This window comes from Odontesthes bonariensis, chromosome 10 (assembly GCF_027942865.1).
Source record: "Odontesthes bonariensis isolate fOdoBon6 chromosome 10, fOdoBon6.hap1, whole genome shotgun sequence".
In the NCBI taxonomy this organism is placed as follows: domain Eukaryota; kingdom Metazoa; phylum Chordata; class Actinopteri; order Atheriniformes; family Atherinopsidae; genus Odontesthes; species Odontesthes bonariensis.
In genome coordinates, this window is record NC_134515.1 from 5,646,717 (window position 1) to 5,674,321 (window position 27,605).

A 27,605-nucleotide genomic window follows, 5' to 3' on the forward strand; every position below is an offset into this window, starting at 1 on the left:
GATTCTGTTCGTTCCTCTGTGCGTGCACGCTCCCGTTTATGTGCGCGCTATTGGGATTGACAGCATGCAAAACCCAACGACCAGCCGACACCGTGCTACTAACCAGGTAGGGGCCACTCCCACCTAATCAGCTGTGCCGCATTTCGTTTGATCACCAATGACTTCGCGTTGCCTATACCCACCACCAGTGACAGTGTGCGCAACACAAACGCTGATCATTTAAACCTGCTTCAGGCTGTTTTTGTTCCCTTTAGTTTTAAGCTGACTGTGTTTGGCGTACCCTGAGCATTTCAGTGGAAAATGTTCAGCACAGACTTGGAGTTGTATTGTGTTCTTGTGGTAACTACGTCCCCACAGCTATTATTTTTTAAACCCCAGCCAACTAGCCGGACTACCTTCATCAACACCAAAACGAGGCTGGAACTCGGCTCACAGGACGCAGCAGGGGGTAAGAAGATGTTCATAAATGATGTTGCTGATATGGGATGTCATACAGCTTCATGTCAAAAGAGGCGAACTGTCCCTTTAAAGCTGAAGTCTGGATTTGAATCCCGTCTGCAAACCTCCCGCAGGGCTCTGCACTCCAGCTGCAGCTCTCGCTGTCGCCTCTGGTTTGTTTTTCAGGAGAAAGAGTCTCCGGATGGAAATAACGTGGCGTGCATTCTCACGCTGCCGCCTTACCAGCGCAGAGGCTACGGAAAGTTCCTCATCGCGTTCAGTGAGTAAAACCATCAGCACCTTTACTCTGACCTGAGATGCACAAAACTCTGCGTTCATGTCGTTTTCTCTCTTTTAGTGACACACTTTGAATCTGTTTTTGGTTTCTGATCAAGTTGTCGGAGAAAATGAAGCTGCTATGAAATCAATCAGCGTGGACACTTTTCAGACCATAAAGCTAAATATCTGGAGGGTTTCACGTGTAATGTGTGCAGGCTATGAGCTGTCCAAGCTGGAGAACACGGTGGGCTCCCCTGAGAAGCCGCTGTCTGATCTGGGGAAGCTGAGCTACAGAAGTTACTGGTCCTGGGTGCTGCTGGAGATCCTGAGGGACTTCAGGGGGACGCTGTCCATCAAAGACCTCAGGTACACGCCACAGAAGGCGGAGCCTCTTTTAGCCGCAGGAAGCTGAACAAAAGAGGCCAGTTTGGCTGGTTTTCATGCTTTATTTTCACAGAGTTCACATAGTTGGAGAAGTTTAAACAGGCATCACCAGAGGTGGGTAGAGCATCCAAAAAATTTACTCGAGTAAAGGTAAAAAGTATTCATCCAAATAATTACTTGAGTAAGAGTAAAAAAATGCTCGTCGAAAAAACTACTCAAGTACTGAGTAACTGTTGAGTAACGTCTGATTTATTTGTTAACACAAGCATTCAATCAGACAGACAAAAACACTAAACTAGAAAGCTGCAAGCAGCTGTGAGCGGGACCGAGGTGTGCGTACGTTGGGATGTGCGTACGTTGGGATTTGCGTACGTTGGGATGTGCGTACGTTGGGATGTGCGTACGTTGGGATGTGCGTACGTTGGGGCATGCGCTGGACGCTGGAGCTGCAGCTCTGCCCACACGCATGATACCCTCTGCGTATGTATGAGCACAAAATAACCCCAATGCGGAGGAGTTTTTGAAAATTTCTAGGGGGCGCCACTGAGCCATTTATCTCCGCCCACACACGATACCCTTTACATACGTACGAGGTCGTTAGGGTGGACGTGTGTGCCAAGTTTCATGATCTTGCGATGATGATAAGGCTTTCAAATCACAAACGCCATCACACGATTTTCACTGCCTGGCCACGCCCACACCGTTCAGAGTTTGGAAAAGTTTCTCAAGAGTTTTCTTCCCCCCTAGCTTAAATCAAATCAAATCAAATTTATTTATATAGCACATTTCATGTACAAACAGTTCAAAGTGCTTTACATAAAATAAAAGCATTGCAGCAGGGAGTGCAAGAAGCATTAAAAATGCATAAAAGAATATAAAGAGAAACAAATAAAATCATTTAGATGAATTTAAAAACAGGCAACAGTCCAGATAAGTTAAAAGATATTTCATGCATAGACACATGAGAACAGAAATGTCTTTAACCTGGATTTAAAAATGTCTCCATTTGGTGAAAGTTTAATCTCCACTGGCAGTTTGTTCCACTTGTTTGCAGCATAACAGCTAAATGCTGCTTCTCCATGTTTAGTCTGGACTCTGGACTGGACCAGCTGACCTGAGTCCTTGGATCTAAGAGCTCTGCTGGCTTTATATTCTCTGAACATGTCACAGATGTAAACCATCAGCAGGCTTTTAAAATCTATTCTGTGACTGACTGGAAGCCAGAGTAAAGATTTTAAAGCTGCTGTGATGTGTTCAGATCTCTTAGTCCGGGTTAAAACTCCAGCAGCAGCGTTCTGGATGAGCTGCAGATGTTTAATGCTCTTTTTGGGAAGTCCAGTTAAAAGAGCGTTACAGTGATGGAGTCTGCTGGAGATGAATGCATGGATGAGTTTCTCCTGGTCTGTTTGGGAGAGGAAACCTTTAATTCTGTTGATATTTCTGAGGTGGTAAAAAGCTGCCTTGGTGACAGCTTTGATGTGGCTGCTGAAAGTCAGATCTGAGTCTATCAACACTCCGAGGTTACCGACTTGGTCAGTGATTGTAAGGGCCCGAGTCTCAAGATATCTACCAACGCTGACCCTCTTCTCTTTGCTCCCAAACAGAATGATCTCAGTTTGGTCTTCATTTAATTGTAGAAAATTCTCTCTCATCCAGGTGTTTACTTCCTCCAGACACTGACACAGTATGTCTGCTGGGCTGCAGTCGCCATGGTGACAGAGACACATAAAGTTGTGTATCGTCTGCATAACTGTGATAATTGATGTTAAAGTTCTGCAATATCTGACCCAAAGGGAGCATATACAAGTTAAACAGAAGAGGTCCAAGAATTGACCCCTGGGGGACTCCACAAGTCATGGCCACTCGCTCAGATTCATAGCTGCCAATTGTAACAAAATAACTCCGGCCTTCTAAGTAGGATCTGAACCAGTTAAGGACCGCTCCAGAAAGTCCAACCCAGTTTTCCAGCGTGTGCAACAGGATTCTGTGATCTACAGTATCAAACGCAGCGCTGAGGTCCAACAGAACCAGTACTGAAACATTACCAGAATCAGTTTTCAACCTAATGTCGTTTAACACTTTGACCAGAGCTTTTATCAAACAACACTCAGTATATTCCCTCGCAAAGCAGAGACCACCTCTGTACATTTCCCGTTTAAATGTATGTGCTCTGCAGCTATAAACTGAAACATCAGACTGCTGTATTCTCCCACATCTTTAGTTCGTCTGAACACAGAAACATTTCAACCACAGCTGCAGTTCTTTCTTCTCTAAAACGCTGGGTTACAAACACTTCCTGCGTCGCAGTTTTGTGTTGCTGCTGGAACATTAAATCATTTTTACTGGCTTCATAACATCGAGCTGATGACCGAACTGTTGCTTAGGGCTGGGCGATATATCGATATTTAAGATATATCGATAGATTTTTAAATAAGATATGGAATTAGACCATATCGCATATATCGATATTGTTCATATTTGCGCTGTAATACTTGCTTCAGGCAAGCCGTTGATCAGAGCTCTCTGCACTGCTTCCCTCGCTCCGGCTCCGCCCCTCCTCTCTCATGCACAGAGGGGGGAGGGGGAGGGACACTCCGGCACTCTTAAACAAACATGGAGATGGCAACAACACCTGCGGAGCGTACGGAGGAGAGCCCCTTGGTTGGTAAAAGAAAAAGCAGTGGCTCAATCATTTGGAGATGGTTCGGATACAAATTGTCAGACGAGCAACAAAACCAAGCTATATGTAGGGAGTGCCATAAGCACATTGCAGCCAGTGGTGGAAGCACTACGAATCTTTTTTATCACTTAAAAACGTAGCACAAAGTGCAATATGAAGAGTGTGTGAAACTGCGCGCTGCAGCAGCCACAGGCACAAGCCGTCCCCAAACTGACAAAGCTCACTGCAAGCCTCATTTTCCCGCTGTGTGCCGTATGAGAAGAAAAGCGACAAGTGTCCTTTCACATTGCCAAAGACATGGTCCCTGTTGCAACAGTGGAACAGGTTGGGTTCAAAGAGCTAATTAAAAAGCTGGGCCCGAGATACGAGCTTCCCAGTCGCAACTATTTTGCACGAGAAGTATTGCCGCAAATGTATAGTGAAGTCAGGCAGAACGTTGCGGGCCGGCTCGCTAACGTCACCCATTTTGCGTTGACCAGCGACATGTGGTCAAGCAGAACCTGTGCGAACCTTATATGAGCGTGACAGTTCACTTCATGCAAGACTGGGAGATGAAAACGGCTTGGCAACTGGTTGAGACTGTTCAGAGAAGCTATTAAGTTAACAAAAATAAACAGGTAATCAAGCTGATGTTTAAAAACGTTTTTCTTAAACTGAACACTTTATTTTGTTATCTCTTTATATATAAATGCTGCCCTCAGAAAAAGATTTACCTATTTTATTTTATAGGCTAATTTTATTTAAGATATTTTTTTTATTTAAATGTGCACCTTACGGAGCTTTGTTATACAGTGTTTATGTTTACATTTTATAGTGAGTTTTCAATAAAACTACTCGTACTTGGCTTTGACTTTGACTGAGCATTTCATATCACAGCTCTGAGCTCTCACTTTGCGGAAAAAAATATCGGGATATATATCGTATATCGATATTCAACCTAAATATATCGAGATATGACTTTTGGTCCATATCGCCCAGCCCTACTGTTGCTGATTCAGAACAGACTGTTTAATAAGCCTTAAAAACACAGAGTAATGCAGAACTCTTACCGTGGATGGTGCAAAACAGAACTTTACTGCGTCACATGTTCAGTTGCAAAAGTAACCCTCTGTGAGGAATATTCCTGAAATAAAAAGAAAGTGGGCATTTCATTTATTTTATTTTCGTTTCATCTGAGAGCAAAGCAAGTCCAGATCTGCTCCTCTTGTGTCACTGACAGCTTTTAAACCCGCCCTCACAGTTTAATACAGTAAAGCCAGCCCTACTTTCTGTGCTGTGCGCACAGTGGAAAAAAAAATGCGAAGAATTTACCAAAAACAAGTTTGGTTGGTTGCAGTGGCAGTGTTATTCAGGATCAGACCTGAATAACACTGAGCTTACATGAAAAAAACAAGTTTGGTTGGGTCGGTTTAATCATATGATTATTTATCTTTTTGTTAAAGTAAAGTCTGTTTCCAAACTACAAACATTTGATGATTCTGAACAACTTATTGAAACAAAAAGTAAGAGATCAGCCATTGTGCAAAAGTGTGGGAGAAGAGGATTAAATTTACTGATCTGTGACTAAACTTTCATTATCAGGAACAGGTCTGGCATTCTTCCACATGCTTCATACTTAAATTTTCAGACTTACTCAGCTTGAAGAGGCAGCCTAATATCAAATAACAGTTTTATATTAGTAACTGCTAGTTTTATTATTTTTTATACAGCCATAAATTATGTAAACATCTATAAAATAGTCCAAATTGTGTAAGGAAAATAAAATAAATGACATTTGGAAAAAATGCATAAACAAAAAAAAAAAAAAAAAACAATCCCTGTTGCTATGATAACAGATTTGGTGAAATAAATTGCCCCCAGAAGTCACAGATCAAGACGGATGACATCCAGGTGATTGTTTAGGGAAAAGCAATTTCATATTGAATCTACAGTACATGTAAATATGTGGCCATTTGTCCATAAAAAACTAATTAAACTTTAAACCAAACAAAATCAAAAGGCCACTGATGCACCATGGGGGATGTGGTTTAACGCAGGCAAAATAAGTTAAATGTCCAAGCTGAATTCTTGTGTTTTGTGATGATTCATTAAGAAAAAATAGTGAAACAAAAACAAAAGAATAAAGAAAACCATGGCTGCTGCTGCCTCCTTTGCGCTGGTAAAAAACAAAAAAACAAAAAAAACATAGGCCCACCCAAGTGCAACCCAAATAACCTCCAGTGCACAGTGTGACCCATTTACCAAAAAATAAACCAAAATACTAACCATGCAAATCTAAATATCCGAAACAAATAAGAATATTAGTAAAAAAAGTCGAATCTAAATAAACACATTTTGACTTAACCAATTAAGATATGTGCAATGGCAAAATATGCAAGTTTATTTCATATTACTTTGGGCCTGTCAACTGTGGGCTTTGTGTATTTACTATCTTACCTTTAATGATAAAAAATAAAACGGGTTTGGGCATAGAAAGCTCACCTGTTCCTTCCATACTGACAGAAGCAGTCCCATTGCTACTGGCTGCTGGCTCTGCTTCTGACACTTAATCACATTTTAAAAAAGGTCATAATTCTCAGCTCAAATCTCCCTTTTTACAAAACCTTCTGATCAATTCAGCTCAGTTTCATTAATGAGGTGCTGAATCAGCATCTCAGGGCACTTTTCATTGAGCAGGTCTACACCATACTTGTTTCATTATATTCATTCTAATAGTATTCACTCAATGAGTAATCCTACCTGCCCTCTCTGGGTTTGAGGGCACACAAACTGAGTTGATAATTAATTAACATGAGCGGAGTTCAACATTGAACAGTGAAATGTACTTTCTGTTCCATACAGACTGAAACTGTTTCCCATTTATTTTGGCCCTGCTGTCCAAAGACTGTGGAGTGATATCTGTAACTTTATCGCTAACAATATTGATAATGACTTTAATTTATCTTGGAGTGTATTGTTTGGGCTCCCTGACATTAACAAATCCAAAGAAAAAGCCAACATAACTTTTATTATCAACCTCATCATTTTAATGGCTAAATTTTATATCCAAAAATGTAAATTCATGAAAAAACAAAAACATTTTCTTGCCTTTCTCGGTGAGCTCAGGCAGTATATGACCTCCATTAAATTCTCAAACAATCAGAAAGCGATTTAGACTGTTGATATCTGTAAACACTTGAATATTTTATTGTGACCTCTTTTATCCCCTGGCGTATAATATTGAAATGTTTCATTTGTAATGTAAAACATTTTTTTTAAATAAAAAGGAAATTAAAAAAATATACATAAAAATAAATAAAAACACCGGCCCTTACGGCCCCAACATCAGACCGGTGTTATGCCGACAAATGCATCCCCTGCTGGTCATGCTTTAAAGAGAGAATGGAATGATATAACTACATTATCATTTGTTTACCTGATTGAATTAACAGAAGCGAATTTCAGTTCAAATTTGTCTTTAAATTGAAAGAATCATATTTCATAGTTTTAGGTTCATTCTTAGATTCTTTCATCTGGGCTATACTGAGTAAAGATTGATATTCATAGAAAATGTCTGCAACCGTCTTTCGGGCTTACTATAAAAGTGTTGGTCCCGGCCCTTACTTTGGAATATTTGCACAATAATATAATAATAGGTGAAAGAGACGCTATAAAATGTGCAATTGTTGGATTGCCAATCATACTTAATGCATGATGTATATGGCCAGATAAAAAAAGAAAGAAATTCTAGTTGTTTTCTGCAAACTCCACCAGAATCTGGTCCTACATGTCCCCAGCTACCTCTGTGGTGATTTTCAGGTTATTTCACTGCATCATGCCGGCTGCCTCTTTATTTCTGCCTCATCCCTTCTGCAACAATTAGCGCTACGCACTTGCTAAGCTCATTTTGTGTAAAAAGGCTAAAAAGAGGCTGTACATTTCAATTATTTGTTTTCATTGAAAAAAATAATAATAATAAATAAATTAACCCAAAATGTAATTTAACCCGTCAGCGGAACCAGCGGAAATGTCGTTTTTCCGTTCAGCCAACCCAGTCTCACAGAAAAACGTGTAATAGCTACACACGTTTTTCCTGTGAGACTGGGTTGGAAAAACGACATTTCCACGAGTTCCGCTACTGGGTTAAATTAAATTTTGGGTAAAATTTGTGTAATTGTGAGACCCCATGAAACAAAATAACTGAAATGTACACCCTTTTTTTACCCTTTTTACACAAAATGAGCTTTGCAAGCACGTAGCGCTAATTGTTGCAGAAGGGATGAGGCAGAAATAAAGAGGCAGCCGGGATAAACACGTGTATCCATGATCAAAAGCAGGTATATTTCTGGCCTAAGAATGAATGAATAGAATCTCTGGACAACAAGCAACACTTTGCAGCCCTTTTCTAGGTTTACATGAAGCTTGTGACACAGTGAACAAACAGTCAGCAGGACCTTTTTGGTAGATTTATGTAGCGAGACTAAAACTCAGCTGGTTTTGGTCTCAGTGTGAATGGATGATGCTGACTGCTGAGAAGCAGGCTTTTTAAAGACAACATGCCAGCATCCAACTGGAATGTATTTGCACCTGTGGTCCTTTTACTCTGCAGTGAACAGCACGTGTTCACTAATTACTGTTGTTGGGGATGTGAAGGAGCTAGCTTAGCTATTAGCAATGACTTAGGTGTGTATTAGTTATCAACATTCAATAAAATTAATAATAAAAATCATTCATCAGTGGAAACCAGAAACTAATAACTCAACACCAGTATCAATCCCTACTCTGTCCACTAGGTGGCAGTGTTTCACAGCAGAATGATTTATGAGTAAAACAGAAAAAGGCAGAGAAGGGATTTCCTCCGTTTCCGAGCTGTAAAACAGAAGTATTCTTGCAGAAAAGATCCCACATTGTAAAGTCTATTTAAACTACATGTGCATTAAATGAGCTGATGAAATGTTTTGGGGCAGTGTAGCTCCCACAGTGCAGTAAGCAGATGTGACAGCAGAAGACAGGTGATGTGGAAGCTGTGATGTTTTCTGCAGGAGAGCTGATAAGTTGATGAGCAACTCAAACCTAACGCGCAGTTTGAAAAATGTTTACAAGTTTTAGCTGCTCTTATCAGAATGAGTTGAGAGCATTTAAGCACTGTTAGTGAAACAATACATGCTTTTCTGTTTATGTCAACATACACAATAAAAATATCATTCTTAGTGAACATGGATATATGACTGCCTGTACATTTACCTCAATCACAAGTGGAACACAGTTTCATTCTGTTTGTCCATATATGTTCCATTTGTCGGTTTGACTCGACTTCCTGTTGGAAAGCAAAGGATTTTAATCAGAGTTATCTTATTACTAAAATAAAACCTCTAATATTTATATACTTTGCTGAGTTCACCGTCTACTACAGTCATTTTTAAGTATTTCAAATCTACATAATAGGTCGTGATCTAAAATTATTCCTTCAATTGTATTCTTGTGGTAACAATAAGCTCTGGTGTTTCTGAGGGAAAATAGCAAAAGGAGAATAAGTTATCTCACCAGGGGGACACATGGGACAGCATTCGTCCCATATTTCATACTCTGATAGATGACATATGAAGGCATGGAGAGTGAACGCTCTCATCACAACCATCTGTGAGGAGGAAGAACACAGTTTTTCATTTTTAACTGAACTTTTATTGACAATTAACCAAAGCAGGGGATGGAAACATTAAAGAGGAGTAGACAGCTGGGTTAATAACAGCAGTCAAAAAGCAGCACAGGCCCAGACAGACGGAGTCAGAGAAGAAACTCACATTTAGAAACTTCCTACTTCTCAGAGCAGTTAAACCACGGGCTGAATTAAATACATTATGTACCAGTGAACTATGAAAGCAAACCAATATGCACAGCAGTGGGAGCTAAGTCAGTGAAATGGGTTCATTATCAGCACACCTCTGCATTTCCTGCTAGGATATGCTCTACTTTCCACACACTGGAGAGAAAAAAAAAAAAAAAAAATCAGTCTTACCAAGTATATTTGTCTCATTACACTTAATATAAGACACAACTGCCTAACGAGTACTATTTCAGTCAGATATAGGGAGTTGAGATGGGGGGGGGGGGGGGGGGGGGGGGTAGGACACGGACACTCAGAGGATGTAAAAAAAGCAAACTTGGTTTTATTCAAGAAACAAACGTTAAACAAAAGGCGCGGCTGAGCCGGATGACAAAACTTAAACTGAGAAATCAAAACATTAACAGGACTATGACAAAAACAAACGACTAAGCATGGCATGGCATGGCATGGCATGGCATGGCATGGCATGGCATGGCATGGCATGGCATGGCATGGCATGGCATGGCATGGCATGGCATGGCATGGCATGGATACATACTTAACTCTAACGTGCCGTCTTGGCATGAGGAGTGAAAATCAGGTAAAGATCTGACAAAACAACAGGGGAGCCTGGAAACTAAATAGTGAACTGGGTGATTGTGAATGAGTGCAGCTGGGGACAATGAACAGGTGATGTGAGTGAAACTAATGAGCTGGTATGTGAAGTGAGGGGAAAAGCATATGGCAAAACATGAACTCAAGAACCAAAACACAACCTAAAACATGATAAAACATAACTAAAAACAGGGAAAATCCCATGGACTTGTTTTAATACAATACATCTGGAATATCTTGTTAAATGAAAAAGTCTTGAAAACAAATTGTTTTGAGTCACATATCATATGAAACAAGCTTTTTTCTTTTACATTTGAAGAGGTTTTTAAGCTAATTTCAAGATCACCTTTATCTCAAAAGTCCTAAATATCACATCTTATTTCAAGAAATCTTGACAACCCGATTTTCACTAGTTCCATTGGCAGATTTTTTTGCTTATTTCAAGCAAAAACGTCTTGTATTTGTTGTTTTTTTACTTATTTTTGGAGGGGCATTTTCTCCAGTGCACTGGTCATTTGGGGAGGCGATGACGCACCTTCGCACTTTGTTCTGTTTCCCGGTCCCCGCCAGGATTTGTATCCCCTGACACGGGAGCGCGCATTCCACTCAGTGCAGCTCTATAATGCATCCATGAGCTTTTACAAACTCCATCTCGCTGGAGCCTATCCCAGCGCTCATCGGGCGAGAGGCGGGGTTCACCCTGGAAGCTCTTCTTACAGACTATTTCCCCCAAATCCAGACACAAAATAACAGTTTGTTGGTTATTTAACACATGCTTCAAAAACCAGTTTCATAATATTTTGACGGTGTTTGATGCAGGGCCGTAACCAGGATTTTTCAAATACCGAGGTCAAATATAGCGATAAATCTTATTTGACAAAAAAAACATCCTAATATGGTGACTTTTTAAAATACAGTTTGGAAACGTGAATAAACAGAGGTAAATCACAAGCCCATCAAGGAGGTGAATATGTAGTTGAACAAGTTTATTATAACAATTTGTGATCACAAAAGTAGAGTATTTGAGTGAGTGAGTGAGTGAGTGAGTGAGTGAGTCAGTGAGTCCATCTACCCTGTAGAATGTTCCTTTTCTCCTCATCTGTGTAGGAATTTTTGTATTTATAGCTTGCCGGATCATGGATGGAAAAACTTGTACTTGGACGGTCTTCATCTTCACCTGTCATTTCCCTATCTTTATCTTCTGATTCTGTTATTTCTTCCTCTACTGACTCTCTCTCTTCAACTCCCTGATTCTCATCCTCTCCTGTGTCATCTGTTTTAAAATATCAGCAGCAGCAGCACCATTAATATTATTGTTATTAATATTACATTATTATTGTTATAAATATTACATTATTATTATTACTACTATTACTATAGTCACCATCATCACCATGCATGTGCATGACCCACTAAAAGGTCAAATGAATGAGTTGGGTTATTGGTCTAACCGATGTGCAAAATTTTAGACACCATTTGCAATAAAATCCAAATGGTTCATTAGGAAAAATGCAATCATTTTACCTAAGTAACTGGTTGAATCCACCCACTAAATTAACATCGTAGAATGTGCCAAACAGACCACAAGATGTTGGCTGTATTTTAGATGTATTGTCTCAATTCAATCCATTCACTCAACACAGAGAAGACAGAGGTATCATGCTGGGCCTGACAACTAGCTAAATGCTGGTAAAACTTGGCTTCATCATGCACCATGAGCAGCACAACTAACCTCAAGATTGTGTCATATGAGAGAGTACACGGGGTATTTCATTCTGTTATTTTGCCCCGTGTGCATCATCAATTGTTTTAAGTAAAAGAAAAATATAAGTTTCTGACCCAGTTTCTATTAGTCTGCTTTATTTACATGTAGGAAGCCATATAGCACTGAACAAAACTGTAGCTAGTGAGGCTGAATGACCACTAGCCACAGTTGGCACAAAACGGTCAAGCCCTGATTTAAAAAAAAAGTTAGCTGGTTGCAACTTTTTTTTTTGGAAAATCGAATTGAGAGATTTGTGTGCAGTGTGTTTGTGCCGACTGGAAAACGAAATCCTAACCAAGGGGCTTTGTGACTGTTGCCTGAAATGCTGAGGACAACGATCTAGCATCCTCCTATTCCTAGCCGCGCTTTGAACAAATATGAACATTATGATCTGTCACTCATTCTCACTGGCGATTGGCGAAATGAACTCACCTCCTTCTCTCTTTCTTTTCCCCTGGCCAGTTGGCTTTCCAAAGCTGAGTTTAGTTTGTTTAGTAGATTTCTTCATCTTGCTTCCATTTCCTAGCTGACTTTCGCGTCGAAGCTGCGTAATATGATAAACATGTTTCCAATGTCGGGTGGCGTATTCCCGCTCAGTTTTAAAATATAACGTGATAATAAAGGGATTCTGTGGACTTTATTTTCAGAAAAACAAATGAGAATGCATGCTGATCTTTCCACCAATCAAAGTCAGAACGATTTTCATCTTATATTAATTTCATTTCTCTGAATGAAAAAAAAAAAAAACACCGGGGAAAATACCGAGGTCATGACCTGTGTGTCCTCAATGCTGGTTACGGCACTGGTTTGATGCATGCGTGTCTTCACGTCGGTCACACGAATACTGCACAGAAACGGTGTCCAATCAAATCAAATCAAATTGATTTCTATAGCACATTTCATGTACGAAACAATTCAAAGTGCTTCACATAAAATAAAAGCATTGCAGCAGAGAGTGGAAGAAGCATTAAAAACACATAAAAGAATATAAAGAGAAACGAATAAAATCATTTAAATGATTAAAAACAAGCAACAGTCCAGATAAATTAAAAGATATCGTGCAGATTTCATGCATAGACACATGAGAAAAGAAATGTTTTTAACCTGTGAGACGCTGTGAGAAGTTTAGGACTGCACCACTGTCACGATATTCCACGGTGATTTTCAGTCTCAAGTTCAATTAGTATATTCGGGATTAAAATATGGATAAAAATGTAAACTGTACTCTCGTAGCCTACTTATGTTGAAGCTGGGACTTTTTCTTGTTAAATAAAAGTTAAGCAGAGGAACGTGGTGATGTTTACGTTGGTTTGTTTGGTTTTACAATCAATAAAATCCAAGTTCCACATGTCTCATGCTTTTTCATACTGGAAAAAAATCAAAGTCTTACCAAGTATATTTGTCTCATTTCTAGTCCAAATATCTCATTACACTTAATATAAGACACAACTGCCTAACAAGTACAATTTCAGCCAGATATAGGGACTTGTTTGAAGACAATACATCTGGAATATCTTGTTAAATGAAAAAGTCTTGAAAACAAATTGTTTTGAGTCGGATTTTATATGAAACAAGCTTTTTTTTCATTTGAAGAGGTTTTTAAGCTAATTTCAAGATCACTTTTATCTCAAAAGTCCTAAATATCACATCTTATTTCAAGAAATCTTGACAAGCCGATTTTCACTAGTTCCATTGGCAGATTTCTTTGCTTATTTCAAGCAAAAACGTCTTTTATTTGCTGTTTTTTTACTTATTTTTGGAGGGGCATTTTTCCAGTGCAATGTTTGAGTAAACATACTGATGATTCATCTGCGAGGCTGCTGGTATCCTCTCTGCATAGTTTGTATTACACCCTACCATCGGCTCTTCTCTCTCCATAGATACTATAGAATAACTACAGTCATTTAAAGAAGATTTGTCTTTATTTAGTGGAGTTGCAGAGGGGACACAGATTCTGTTAGTGCATCCAGTATCAGTAAGGCTGGTTTGAGGGAAATATTTGGTCTGTAACACATTTAATGGACAATGATGGTCATTTACTGAATTATCAACAGGATTTCAACCCTCCCGTTTTAGACTTTTTGCGATTGCGTAATGCGCTTCCCCAAGAATGTATATTTCTGCCTAAAAACACGATGTCCCACCCGTTCATCCAAGCACAACTACCCCCCTCAATCAATCGAGGGGGGTAGTCAAAAATGTCAAAATAGTTTTATTAGAAAATGCAGAACAAACATTTTTTTTCTTGGAAGACAAAATAAAATAGATATTTCAAGTAACATGTGCTGTTTCAATAAAAATCAATAAATAGAGTCCAGTATCAGTCCTTTGTACCCTCTGTCGTCACCGAGCTGTCGGAGGAGTCCGCAGTGTGCGAGGTGAGAAGGAACGGAGCCAGAAGCTTTCCCTGTGGGACCCCTGTGCTGCAGACCACCCTGCCTGACACAGTGCTCTGAGTCCTCACATACTGGGGTTGATTGATGGGCAACAGCAGCTCTTTTAGATGAACTGAAACATTAGAATCAGTTCACTAAAAAGATTCGTTCACCGAATCGTTCAGTGCTTGGCGGGAGGAGCCTGAGACTCCGACCCACCTCACTGATTCACGGCTGAGCGGTTCATGTTTCAGTTTAGTTCACGGCTTCCGGGACCGGAGGGGTATTCCATGAAGCTGGCTTAGCGGAAAGCCTGGCTTATCTCGCTACTTCTGGCTAAACTTAAAGAGAGTTCCGTTTCATAAACGTGGCTTATTTGAACGCCCGCTGAGTAACCATGGTAACTTATGCTGCTAAACTAGCCTGGTCCCGGGCAGGCTAAAGTTGAAGCTTAGCTTAGCTGCAACTCAAAAAATGTCCGACCGGCTGAAACGGACTCCGAAAAGAAATGTTCACCAAGAATTCTGCGCTCCCGCAACTCATGTCTTGTCTAAAAAAACGAAGCAAAAACTGTGGTTATCATATCACCACTTTCACTGTCTCGAAAAATCAATCAGTCAGTCAGTGCCAGTGCAACTAAAGAAACGCAACTATACACACGTATTGAGCATGAAATTAAATGAGAGAGAACATGGTATTCATTAAAACTAATCAATACCTAACAAACATCCGATCTACACCCACATAGGACCAGACTCAGAAAAATGGGGGACAGGTAATAATGTTAATAATACAAATTATTTGTACAGTCAAGGACTGTACAAACAAGATATTAGATAAAACGCAGGAATTAAAACATCTTACCATATTAAAAATACGACCTCTGTCCTTTCAGGCTGCTGCTCCAGTTACAGTAGCCGGTAATGTAAAACAACCTACTGGCTGAAGTATTTGCATTAAGTTCATCATCTCCCTCAGGCTTCCCTAATGTTACCGGTGCACTACACTGTACCCATGTACGCATCCAAGGCAATTTGTAGAGCACAATTCGTACACAAGGCAATTCAAAGTGCTTTACAGCTACATAAAATCACAAGAAGGCAATAAAATCATTCCAAAAAACAAACAAAAAAAATCATTAATTAATAAATTTAATTAATAAATAAATAAATAAAATACTTCCAGGTGTCTGAGGAATAAACCACATGCAAACATCTATGACAGCAACATCACGCTCAGCCCATAAAAATGTGACCAATCATGAGATTCTTCAACCTTTGTACTTTTCTTATGAACTCAGTTTGTACACATCGCAGTGTGTTTTTCACCATAAATGAGTTTTATACAGAACAGATTCACCAACTTTGTGCTGAATGGCTTTCAGTCCAAACCTGGAGCAGCTCTAAAGTTGGTACATTAAAGGTGGGGTCTGAGATCTTGGAAAAACGGTTCCTGCAAGCTATATTTTTGAAAATACACAACCCTGCCTCTCCCTTCAGCCCACCCCTCGAAACCACGCCTTCAAAACACATGAACGAGTCACGAGTCTGTGAACGCGCAGGGGGGAGGGGGGCTGACGGTTGATTGGCGTGTCAGAATCCAATAGAAGTAACTCTCATCATTACTTCTATTGGTCAGACATTTCCTCTTGCTACACTCTCTACAATGGACTAAAAGATTCCGTTTTTTTCCAAACATTCTATTTTAGTGGGTGCAATGGGGTCGTGAGGAGGTTTTCAGACAATATGATAAAAAATGCTCCAGAAAACATCTCATACCCCACCTTTAAGTCATCGATTAGCTTCTTCAGCAGTCACATGTCTCTTTATGATACACATCTACTCTAAATTTGATGAGATGAACAAGCCGTGCAGATTTTAGTCTGAACAGTGAGATCACTGTGAGATGAAGGTCCTGACTGTGGTGGAGCTGGAGAATCTGCTTATTGATGTTTTATTCAGGACTCTGCAAAGACAAAGACAATTCTAAAGCACATTTACTCTGCAGTGAACATATATTGTTGGTCTCAGTTAAATTTGGTGTAATACTGTGGAGGGAAATAAATTGTCTTAAAGCACAAACAGTTTGGAGATTTACTGAGACATCCCATCATTTAGACATCAGTCATTAAACATCTTCTGTCTCACCTGCTGCTGCTGGCCTCAAATTCTCCTCTTCTTCTTCTCCGTCTGGATTCACTCCCAATATTTTTAATGGTTTGTCCTTTTTGGTTAAAAAAATAAAAATAAAAAGCTTAAATGAATTCATTTGATGAACAAATTGTGGTAATAAAAGACTGTTCATGTCAAAGTTGAAGGAAAGTGAGAAACAAACAAACCTCTGATGGAGTTCTTACCTGGTGTTGAGTTTGTGGACTCGCTTGTTTTTCTGTAAAACACAAAACATCTTACACACTGTCATGACTGGACTGAAAGAATAAATGAGTAAATTAACAGAAATATATTTTCCTCACCTCTGTTGAAACACATCATCTTACTGCAGTAAAGTACACCCAGGGCTAATACTATTACTGATAATACTAAAAAAAACTGAAACAGCGACAGCAACTCCTGTCCTGTTGGACGTATTTTCTCCACATTCTGCATCAGCTGAAGAAGTTCCTGCTTTTATCAGCTGAAGGTTTTCTGATTCACATCTGGAATGACAGAGGGACGTTATTTAAAGATGATGTTCAGATGCAACCGATTCGCTGCTGTTCCAGGAGATTAAAGGTGTTCACGCCTGTGATGAGGAACTACTTACTGAGTGTGTGGCTGACAAGATGTTAATGTTCCATCTGAAAATGTTCCACTGCTGCAGGCAGAGCACTGAGAGTCTGTGGAGGCTGTTCCTGAACAATCACAGATCATATGTGGAAAACAGTTCAGCACACTGTTTAAAACTCAGCTCTGATCCTGAACTCATGTGACCTTTAATGTGAACGTTAGAAAACACACCTCTGCTGCTGATGTATTGTCCCGGGTCACAACTCTTGTGTTTCTGAGCTTCTGCACAGCCACTTTTTGTAGGGTCAACACAGAAGAATCCCTCCATTGTTCCACAAACTGTATCTGATGTTGGTGCACAGCTCTGCTTTACCTTCAGCCCTGAACCCGTGAACACAAGCACAGGTTATGATACAGACACAACTGACATAAAACAGGATTTATTATCTTTACTTTGGTGAAATGTGATGCAGCAGCTTATATGGTTTATACATTCTAAAGTAAAACCCACAGAAATGTTGTCATGGATATAGGACTGCCTGTTAATTTACCTGAATCACAAGTAGTGCATGGAAAACACTGCGTCCGTTTAGTCGGTTTGTCCATATATGTTCCATCTGTGCAGGGAACACACGACCTGTTTCTGAACTCTGAGCAGTCGGTTTTAACTCGGCTTCCTGTTGGAAAGTCAAGGATTTAAATCTGAGTAATCATATTATTATAGAAATAAGTAGTCAAAAACTACTTTAACTATAAAATATACAAATACAAACAGCAGCTAAAATAGCAGAAAGAAAACAGGAGGAGAAGACGAGTAAAAACCAAGGAGATGACGAGTTAGTCTCTCACCAGGGGGACACATGGGACAGCAATCGTCCCGTATTTTATACTCTGATGGACGGCATGTGACAGCATGGACAGAGAACGCTCTCAGCACAACCATCTGTGAGGAGGAAGAACAGTTTTTCATTATGACTGAAGTTTTCTTTTACTGACACCATATTTATTCTGTTTTAAAGCAATGATGGAGAAATAAAGACTAGAAGACACCAGATATGTCCCCTCATCCTGCATAGAGGCCCTTTTTAAAACATAGCAGCAGCTTTAATCTCTCATTTTCACTGACTTTTGTGTGAAAACTTAAACTTTACATTCAGGGTCGGAGAGAAAGAGTGAGAGAAGAAACTAGATGCTGCCTGTTAAATCCAAACTTTCCTTAATAATCCTTTCCAACTGCAGACATTTTAACTTCTCAGAGAAAGAAAACCACAAGTTGGATTAATTACATTATGGATAACTCAGCTCCCCTTAATGCACCAGTAAGCATGTATGAAAGTGAACCAGCACGCTCAACATAGGACCTTCCCAAAGTTAAATGCATTCATTATCAGGACACCTCCACACTTCCTGCTGTGACATATCAGAGTGTCTGCTGTCTACTTTCTGTAACAGGGAACGTTACCAGCACAGATGCAGCTGCTGTCAAAGCTTTTCCTCTTAAAATCATTTTATGATGCAGGTTTAAAGTTTCCTTCAGCTGGAGACACCACCTCACTGAGATTTGGGATGAAATTATTGGGAATGACAAAATCCACCGGCGACAATCTGCAAAGGAAAAATAAATCACACATAAGCTGCATGAACCCACAGGGACTCTGGTTACTGGTTAACAGCCTGAAACTTGAGCTGCAAACGTTGTTTGTTTAATTTTGCTTTAGAGATTGTAGCGTCCGGCAGGACGTGCAGAAAGGATGATGACGAGCTATTCCACAAACAGTCGGTTTATTATAGAGCATTAATGGTTATTCTTGCCTGTAACCAGGGCTGTTTTTTGCTATGGGCAATGTGGGCGACCGCCCAGGGCGCACAAGCCAAAAGAAACAAAACTTGGGCAAGGGATGGGCGTAGATCTAGCCAGGTTCGCCTCTGACTGTTACCATGCCAACAACAACATCACACTAAGATGTTCACATTCCTGATTCCTGAGACCTTCTCTGTACATTTCCCGTTTAAATGTATGTGCTCTGCAGCTATAAACTGAAACATCAGACTGCTGTATTCTCCCACATCTTTAGTTCGTCTGAACACAGAAACATTTCAGCCACAGCTGCAGTTCTTTCTTCTCTAAAACGCTGGGTTACAAACACTTCCTGCGTCGCAGTTTTGTGTTGCTGCTGGAACATTAAATCATTTTTACTGGCTTCATAACATCAGGCTGATTCAGAACAGACTGTTTAATAAGCCTTAAACACAGAGTGATGCAGAACTCTTACCGTGGATGGTGTAAAACAGAACTTCACTGCGTCACATGTTCAGTTGGAAACGTAACCCTCTGCGAGGCCTAGTCCTGAAAAAAAAAATCATTTTCTTTTCGTTTCATAAGCTCCTCTTATGTAGCTGACAGCGATCAAGCCCACCCTCACTGTTTAACACAGTAAAGCCAGACGTAAAACAAAAAACGTGAATCCTAAAATGTGTGCGCGCACAGCGAAGAATAAAAAACGCGAGGACTATGACCGCAGTTACCCAACTAGTTTTTCACCTGAGCTCAGTGTTATTCAGGATCAACTGAGATTTAACATGATATGATTATCTTTCTGTTGAAATAAAGTCTGTTTACAAAGTACAAACATTTGGTGTGATTCTGAACAACTTATTGATTCAGAAAGTAAGAGATCATCTTTACTGCGTAAACCCACGTGACACACTGTGGGTTTACGCAGTACAAAAAGGTCCAAAACGTCCAAAAAAAATGTAGATAATGATAAGATATTCCAAGTGGTGATGTTACCTCCAACACCGAAGCACGCTTCAAACTCGACAGTAACACCTGTTTGGCAATGGTATTATCCGGGTCCCATCCCGGCCCAAACCATCGACCTAGGCTGCTTGGCCCATGGGGAAAATAGTTGTAACTAATTTTTGTCACTTATCTTATTCTTGCATTAATATCAATTGAACTCTAGTCTGCATAAATTCACCATTGCAGCGCAGCCGCCTGCTGCATCACAGCATATTAAATAGGTTCTACCATGTAAGGGAATTCTGTCCTCCCAAATGTTTCAGATGGTTTGGCCCATGGCTCGTCTTTTAAATAACAATGGCGCGACACAGAGCGCGTCAGTGATGGAGGGTAGAAAGAGGCCAGGTGGAACAGAGAGGGCTAAGCTCAAAAAAAGACAGGAGGTGGCAGCCAAATGTGCCAAATTGACAGATATCTTCTCAAGACAAGCTGGTAGGTTACTGAGAGATATGGATAATAGGCCTGGTTGTGAATTTGATCAAATAGGCTATAACGTGGCGAACGTTTGCAATGTCAACTCAACTGTCATCTGACAGCTTTTGTTGTTAAATATGTAAAATCTCACAATTTATATGATTTAGAAGTGTATTCCTATATTCAAAGAAGAACCGAACACTTTCTTTACATTCCAGTTCTGATGAACAATTGCTTAACGCTTTATCACGCTTTATCTCCTCATCAACTGTAGCCTGCATTCCCACAGGCGCGCACATGTGGTTACTAACGCAATATTAAATAGGGGCGATCACATTTGTTGTTTGATATTTGTTATTAAATGCATCTCAAACATGCAATTAAAATAAATATAATTATTTAGAAGGGCTGTATGCAAATATTGTACATGGTTCGCGTGCGCAGGGACAGGGGCAGTATGGCAGGGCAGGGGCAGCGCGAGCACGTTGGGGTGTTTAGTTGCCTTTTTTAATTACTGGAGAGTCTGCACGCGCGTTCTATCCGCGGGAATCAGCATCATGTTTCATGTTCAAGCCTTCCCCTCCCATTTATTATAATGTGAGCTGAGCCTGCTCACGCCCGTGCAGGGAATAGGCTGTTCTATTTTCAAGTTGCAATGAGCACTTATCCGGACACCGCGCGGGCACGACGCTTTGATGTGAAAGGAATAATCTGTTTTCTTGTTGATTTCTATCCATTTCGGACTGAACACGAATGTTTTTTGTTTGTTTTATTTTTTTTCATGGACTCAAATTCCTCCTCCATATCAGAGTGGCCTGAATTTGAATTAAATTCCCGGACTGAGAAAATGGCCCACCCCGGCCCTGGTTATAATGAAGCAGTCACATTCGCAGGGCTTCATTTGGTGCAACAATCGCTGCCAGTAGATGTAACCCAAGGGAATTGAATGAAGCTTCGGGTAGTGAACCACTTTATGACACAATGGTTCAAAATCATTCAATGCTTCAAATAGCCTCATTTTGCCATCACTAATTCCAAGTTGCAGTCTCGGCACTGACCCTCTACTGAGCAAAATTCCGACTGAAGCCTGCTCGGAATCGTGCAAGGTTTGTGAAACTGTACCCTGTGAAATGCGCAGAGCAAAGGAAAAGTCGGCGGTTGTATGTAGCCTACTGGGGATGCTGTTAAAAATAAATAAAAGCCATTGATCGCGAACATTGCTTTCCGGGGGAAGAATATGTAAGATCGTAGTCCGCTTTCATAGCCTTGGAAGGCACACCTGTTCCTGTTTCTTGCCGAAGGGGCGTGTCTGAAACGGGGTGGCTGTGGATTTGGGGGGGGGGGGGGGGGGGGGGGGGCGATTGCTGAAAAAGTGACGTCACTTTTTCACAAACACAGATTGGCACTTTTTCTGGGGGAGGGGAGTACTTGAAACAGAGGTTCTGACACTTGCTGGCACTTCGTGTGTACTCCCCACAGCGGGGAGTCTGACGGTAATTTTTTGTCTCGTGGCTGCTCCATTGGTCCAGGGGAGAGTCACAGACTGAGCTGGCTCTTTTTATCAGTCTGTTCTTATCCCGCTCGGAGCCCCCCCCTCCCCAGCGTAGGACACCACAGATGCCACCAGTGTTGTAGAAGGTCCTCAGCAGTGGCCTGCACACCATAAAGGCTGAGTTATACTTCTTTTTACTGCCCTTGCGCTTTCTTCTTGCGTTTATGTAAATGGCTCGAGACGTTTATACTTCATTTAGCTTTGCCGGCGCTTGCGTGTGCTGTGTGGCGATTCACCGCCAGCACAGTAGGTGGAGTAGCGGGTTTTTTCAATGACAAGCCTACTACGATGAAAGGAAATTCACCGCCAGGACCTCTTCAAGTGGAGTCATGCTTCTTCTTCTTCTTGTAAATAGCCGGTATTTTGTCAGATTTTTAACACCTTGGGGGTCTAAACGACTACTTTCTTGCCTGAAAATGTTTCAAATGTTGCTAAAGTTATATATTTACAGAGTGTATAGCTCAAGGGAAATCAGCTTTTCAGGCCGGCTTATTGCGGCGTAAAATCTTAAAAACCAATACAAACGCCGCGGCCGGCTAAGACATGGGGTTTTACTACTGAAGACGCGTCACGCAGAACTATTGCACGAATGGTGTTGTTTATTGCTCCATCTCACAAGCTTGTATATAAAAGGACACTTACTTCATTTGATGCATTTCACAAGCCGTGCAAGGATGCCTCTGACAGTGCAAGTTATTATTATGCTTACGTTTACATTTACGTTTACGTTCAACAAAAAGTTTTTCCCCAAGCTCACCCAGCCGCCATGATCCAAGCTCGTCCCATCACAGCTGAGCTCACCTGCTCATTTAAAGGAAAAACACCCCCAAAGTGCCACCCACAGACACCGGCGACAGCCTCCGCTGACGTCATGCATGTGCACACAAGAAATAGAATAATACAAAGTAAAACAACTCAAAATCAATGTATGGCTCCTACATTCCGGCCCCAAATTATTGCAAGGTAATAATTCACCACCACCACCATAACCTTGTAGGAGACACCAAAATGCAGAGTGAACATACAAGTCAAGTCAAAGTAAAAAGGCTCAAAAAAGAGGTCCATGACTGAATGTCCAAATAATCCAAAAAGGTCTTCACTGCTCTTCTGCTTCCTGCAGAAGGCAGACTTTGGTTATCGGCCTGTCCAAACAGCTTGTTTTAGTTTTAATCCGTACACTTCGAACCAGTCCATTTTTATCCGGAACAGCATTCACAATTCTTCCTGTAATCCAAGCACTGCGAGGTGCCATATCGTCCACCAGCACCACGATGTCTCCAGAAACGAAGTTTCTCTTTGCGGTATTCCATTTCTGGCGCTCCTGAAGCCCAGGAAGGTACTCCTTCACCCAGCGCTTCCAGAACAGATCCACCATGTACTGCACTTGTTTCCAGCGACGACGAGCATACGTATCCTCCTTCTCAAACACTCCAGGTGGCACCAACGGCTGTGTTTTGAGTAGAAGTAGATGGTTAGGAGTCAATGCCTCCAGGTCTTGAGGATCCGTCGATGCTTTAGTTATTGGACGGCTGTTAACAATAGCTTCAGCCTCACAAAACACAGTTACCAAACCTTCTTCGTCCAGGTTCTGCGTTTTCAAAATGGAGCGGAGCACTTTACGGACGGAACGGATTAACCTCTCCCAAGCACCTCCATGGTGCGACGCTGCTGGGGTGTTGAAAACCCATTTCACATTCTTATGCAGCAACATGTCGTTTATGAGGTTGTGGTTCAGCTTCTCAATGGCCACCCTTAATTCTCGTTCAGCGCCCACAAAGTTAGTACCATTATCTGAACGGATTTCCAGGACTTGACCACGACGTGCAATAAACCTTCTGAGACCATTGATAAATGAGTCTGTGTCCAAAGATGCCAACACTTCAAGGTGTATGGCTCGTATCGCCAGGCAGGTAAAAATGAGCCCATACCTCTTGACTACAGATCTTCCTCGCTTAACCTCAAATGGTCCAAAGCAGTCCAAACCAACTCGACTGAAAGGAGGCTCATCAGGAGTTATTCTGTTGTGAGGAAGGTCGGCCATTTTTTGATATCCCGGGGCAGCAGACAATCGACGGCAGATAACACACTTGGACAGAACCTTTCGTATGGCAACACACGCACCAGGAATCCAATATTTCTGACGCAGGCGAGACAGCATGTGGTTTCGTCCACCATGGCCTGTCACTTCATGTACATGTCGGAGAATCAGATTGGAGATGTGCAGGTCTTTAGCGAGTATTACTGGATGCTTCGCCTCTACTGGCATAGCTGCTCTACTAAGCCGCCCTCCGACCCTAATAAGACCATCATCCAAGATCGGGCTAAGCTTGAAAAGATGACTCGTTCTCCTTACACTCTCTCCTTTTTCCAAGTTGACCAGTTCCTCCGGAAACCTTGTTCTTTGACAAAAACGGATAACAACTGATTCTGCCACAACCATATCTTCAATGGACAGAACAGACTTTGGCACTTGGGCTTTGATGTTTCTCACCCGGACCTGGACTTCCTTCTCCAACTGCTCAGCACTTATACCCGACTGAGTAAGGGTTTCTCTCAGCATCCGTCGATGTTGCACCAAAGACAACAGCAAGGTCTTAAACTTGAGAAGCCAACAAACAGCCCTTTTGAGGAGAATCCACGAAGAAAAGTAGCCAATGAGCTTCTCAACTGGACTGACCTGCTCCACTTGAGCAGCGCTTACAACCACAGCCTTGACCTCCGGGTCTCCAACAAGAGGGTCTTCTAAGGTCTCTGGGTTTTTAGGCCACGTGCTCTCAGGTTCACAGAGAAAATCAGGACCACAAACCCACGCACCAGTCTTCATAAAAGCCTGAACTTTAACACCTCTGGAGGCCAGATCTGCAGGGTTATTGGACGTGTTCACATACCTCCATTGTGTTACTTTGGACAGTTTCAGTATTTCTGACACTCTGTTTGCCACGAAGATTTTGAATCGGGATGTTTCATTTTTTATATATTTCAAAACAGAAGTACTGTCTGTCCAAAAAACAGACTCCTGAAGGTCCATTTGCAGTTCTTTTCTCCACAGCTTGTCCATCCTGCTAGCCACTACTGCCGCAGTGAGTTCCATACGGGGAATGGTGACAGGTTTTAAAGGAGCAACACGTGCCTTCCCCATCACAAATGCACTGTGAGTATGCCCTCTGTCATGGAGTAGTAGGTAAGTCACTGTTCCAAATCCCTCCTCACTTGCATCAGCAAAGTGATGGAGCTGAGCAGAGGCAAGGTCACCAAAGTTCTCAGGTTTCAAGCATCTTCTGACTTCCCAATTCTCAAGGTGACGAAGATCTTCCAGCCAGGACATCCATTCTTTGGTAATAGAGCAAGGCAAAGGGTCGTCCCATCCCAGACGTCTCCGACAAAGGTCTTGGAGGATTTTCTTGGCAGACAAGACTACAGGTGCCAAGAAACCAAGTGGGTCGTAGACTGAACTAACCACAGACAATATTCCTCTTCTTGTGGTTGGTCGGGTTTTGAGTGTGATTTTAAACTTGAATGTGTCAGATTGGACACACCACTGCACGCCCAAGGCACGCTCTACAGGCAAGGCATCACTATCGAGATCCAGATCTTTCACTTCTTTGGCTCGCTCCTCCTGAGGGATAGCAGCAAGAACTGTGCGTCGGTTACTGATCCATTTAGTGAGCTTAAATCCACCTTCAGCGCACAAGGCAGTCAACTCTCCACATAAAGACACAGCTTCCCCTTCAGAGCCAACACACACCAAACAATCTTCAACATAAAAATGGTGCAGTACGGTGTTAATAGCCACAGAACTGAAACACTTTTTATTGTCCTCAGCACACTTCCTCAGGGCATAACAGGCACAACTAGGGGAGGAAGTAGCACCGAACAGATGTGCCACCATTCTGTACTCCACCAGCTCCTGACTGCAATCTCCTTCTGGCCACCACAAAAACCTCAATAAGTCAGCGTCTTCAGCTGGCACCCTGACCTGATGAAACATGGCCTCAACATCTGCCATGAGCGCCACAGGTTCTTTGCGGAATCTCGCAAGGACTCCCACCAGCAAACTTGTGAGGTCTGGTCCTTGCAGAAGTTGAGAGTTCAAAGATGTCCCTTGAAATGTGGCACCGCAGTCAAAAACCACCCGCAGTTTTTTCTTTGCCGGGTGATACACCCCATGGTGCGGTATGTACCACAACCTTCCGTCACAACGGTCCAACTGCTCAGTTGGAACTCTCTCCGCAAAGCCATTAGCCAGCATTCCCGACATAAATGTGGTGTAGTCAGAGAAAAAGGATGGATCTTTATTTAAACGTCTTTTAAGGCCCAATGCACGCTGTACTGCAACTGTCTTATTGTTTGGCAATTTGAGGCATCTTTGTCTTAATGGCAAACCAATGCTGTAATGACCGTCAGTGAGCTTGGCAGACTCCAAGACGAACTCCATGAAGCGCTGATCTTCCCTTGACAGACCAGACTGCTCATTCTGCAGGCTCTCGGGGAAATCCACTTTCAGCTGCTTCTCCCAAAGCTCATCAAGCCTCGCCACAGAGATTCTATTGACTGTGATATCTGGCTGAAAACACTGTTCACTGATCTGGCAGTCTCCTCGAAGCGGGCCATTCACAGACCAACCCAGGATGGTCTTGATAGCATAGGGGCCTCCATCCACTGCACGAATCACCTCCCACGGTTCCAGAGCTTGAGGTACATTAGTGCCGATCAGAAGGTCTACATCTGCGTCAATCTCTGGGATTCTTATATGTCTCAGGTGTGGCCATCTTTGAAGGTCTTTTGAGTGTGGTATGTTCCCTCGATTTACAGGCATGCTCCTTTGTGTGAACATCTCGGGTAAGCCACAAAAGGTGTCAGAATCCAACCCAGCCACTTCCAGATCAGTCAACATGTAGCTGTCCACCACCTTTTCTTGTCCCATAGTTCTGAGGAGTATTCCCAGCTTCTTACCAGTCAGATTCAGCCGGTTCATTAATCGCTCTGTGCAAAATGAGGCAGTACTCCCCGGATCCAAGAATGCATGTGTAATGACAGTCTCCTGTCCCCTTTTGGACTTCACCTGGACAGGCAGAATAGAGAGAGCACAGTCCTGTTTACCGGCCCCAGTCAAGCCACTGGACTGCACAGAAACCACTACACCTTCTCTGGCCACTTCCGAGCCATCATTAGCCTGAGTTGAGCTCTTTTGTTTTGCGTTGGAGTGGATATGCAACAATGTGGGGTGCTTAAGATTGCATACTCTACACAACAAACGTTTTCTGCAATCTTTACTCATGTGCCCAATGCACAGACACCCAAAACACATCTTATTTTCCTTCAAAAAAGACATCTTCTCATTTTGTGTCCTTTTGTCCAAGAGAAGGCAAATATCCAAACCATGTCCAGCTCCACAAAACGGGCACACTTTACCATGTGAGCTCTCCTTATTGTTTCCAGGATCAAATTTCTTCTTGGCAGGTGCTACAGTCGTGGCAAAACTACTGCCTCTAGCTCTTAAGCTAGCCTGAGGTTTTACCAGTCTTGTGTCTTTTCTTCCAGTCCCAGGTGTATCTTGTATGTTTCCGAAAAGCGGGTCACTTGCAATTTTGACTTGCCTCTCCACAAAATCCACAATGTTAGGAAATGTGGCTCGATGATGGAACTTCTCCTGAATATCACAGGCCACACTCCTCCACCGATCCCGCAGCTTATAAGGCAGCTTTTTCACGATGGTCTGCATATTTGTAGGCACGTTCAAGTCACTTGCAGTGGCTCCCATCGAGTTACAA

At 41.8% G+C, this 27,605-nt stretch overlaps 1 protein-coding gene and 1 long non-coding RNA gene across 2 annotated transcripts in view; both read right to left on the reverse strand.

Moving 5' to 3' along the window:
- The window catches only part of LOC142390532 (tumor necrosis factor receptor superfamily member 14-like), a 40,508-nt gene extending 35,596 nt beyond the window's left edge, over positions 1–4,912 (reverse strand). The window contains exon 1 of the mRNA XM_075476019.1: positions 4,831–4,912. The gene's annotated coding sequence lies outside the window, so the exon portion shown is untranslated. The remainder of the gene's footprint in view (positions 1–4,830) is intronic.
- An 11,974-nt stretch (positions 4,913–16,886) lies between these two features.
- On the reverse strand, positions 16,887–17,737 carry LOC142390534 (uncharacterized). The gene is made up of 4 exons (XR_012770487.1): positions 17,617–17,737; positions 17,297–17,446; positions 17,103–17,190; positions 16,887–16,995 (listed from the first exon to the last, which is right to left on the reverse strand). It is a non-coding gene; the product is annotated as an uncharacterized LOC142390534 (long non-coding RNA).
- Positions 17,738–27,605: the final 9,868 nt, after the last annotated feature.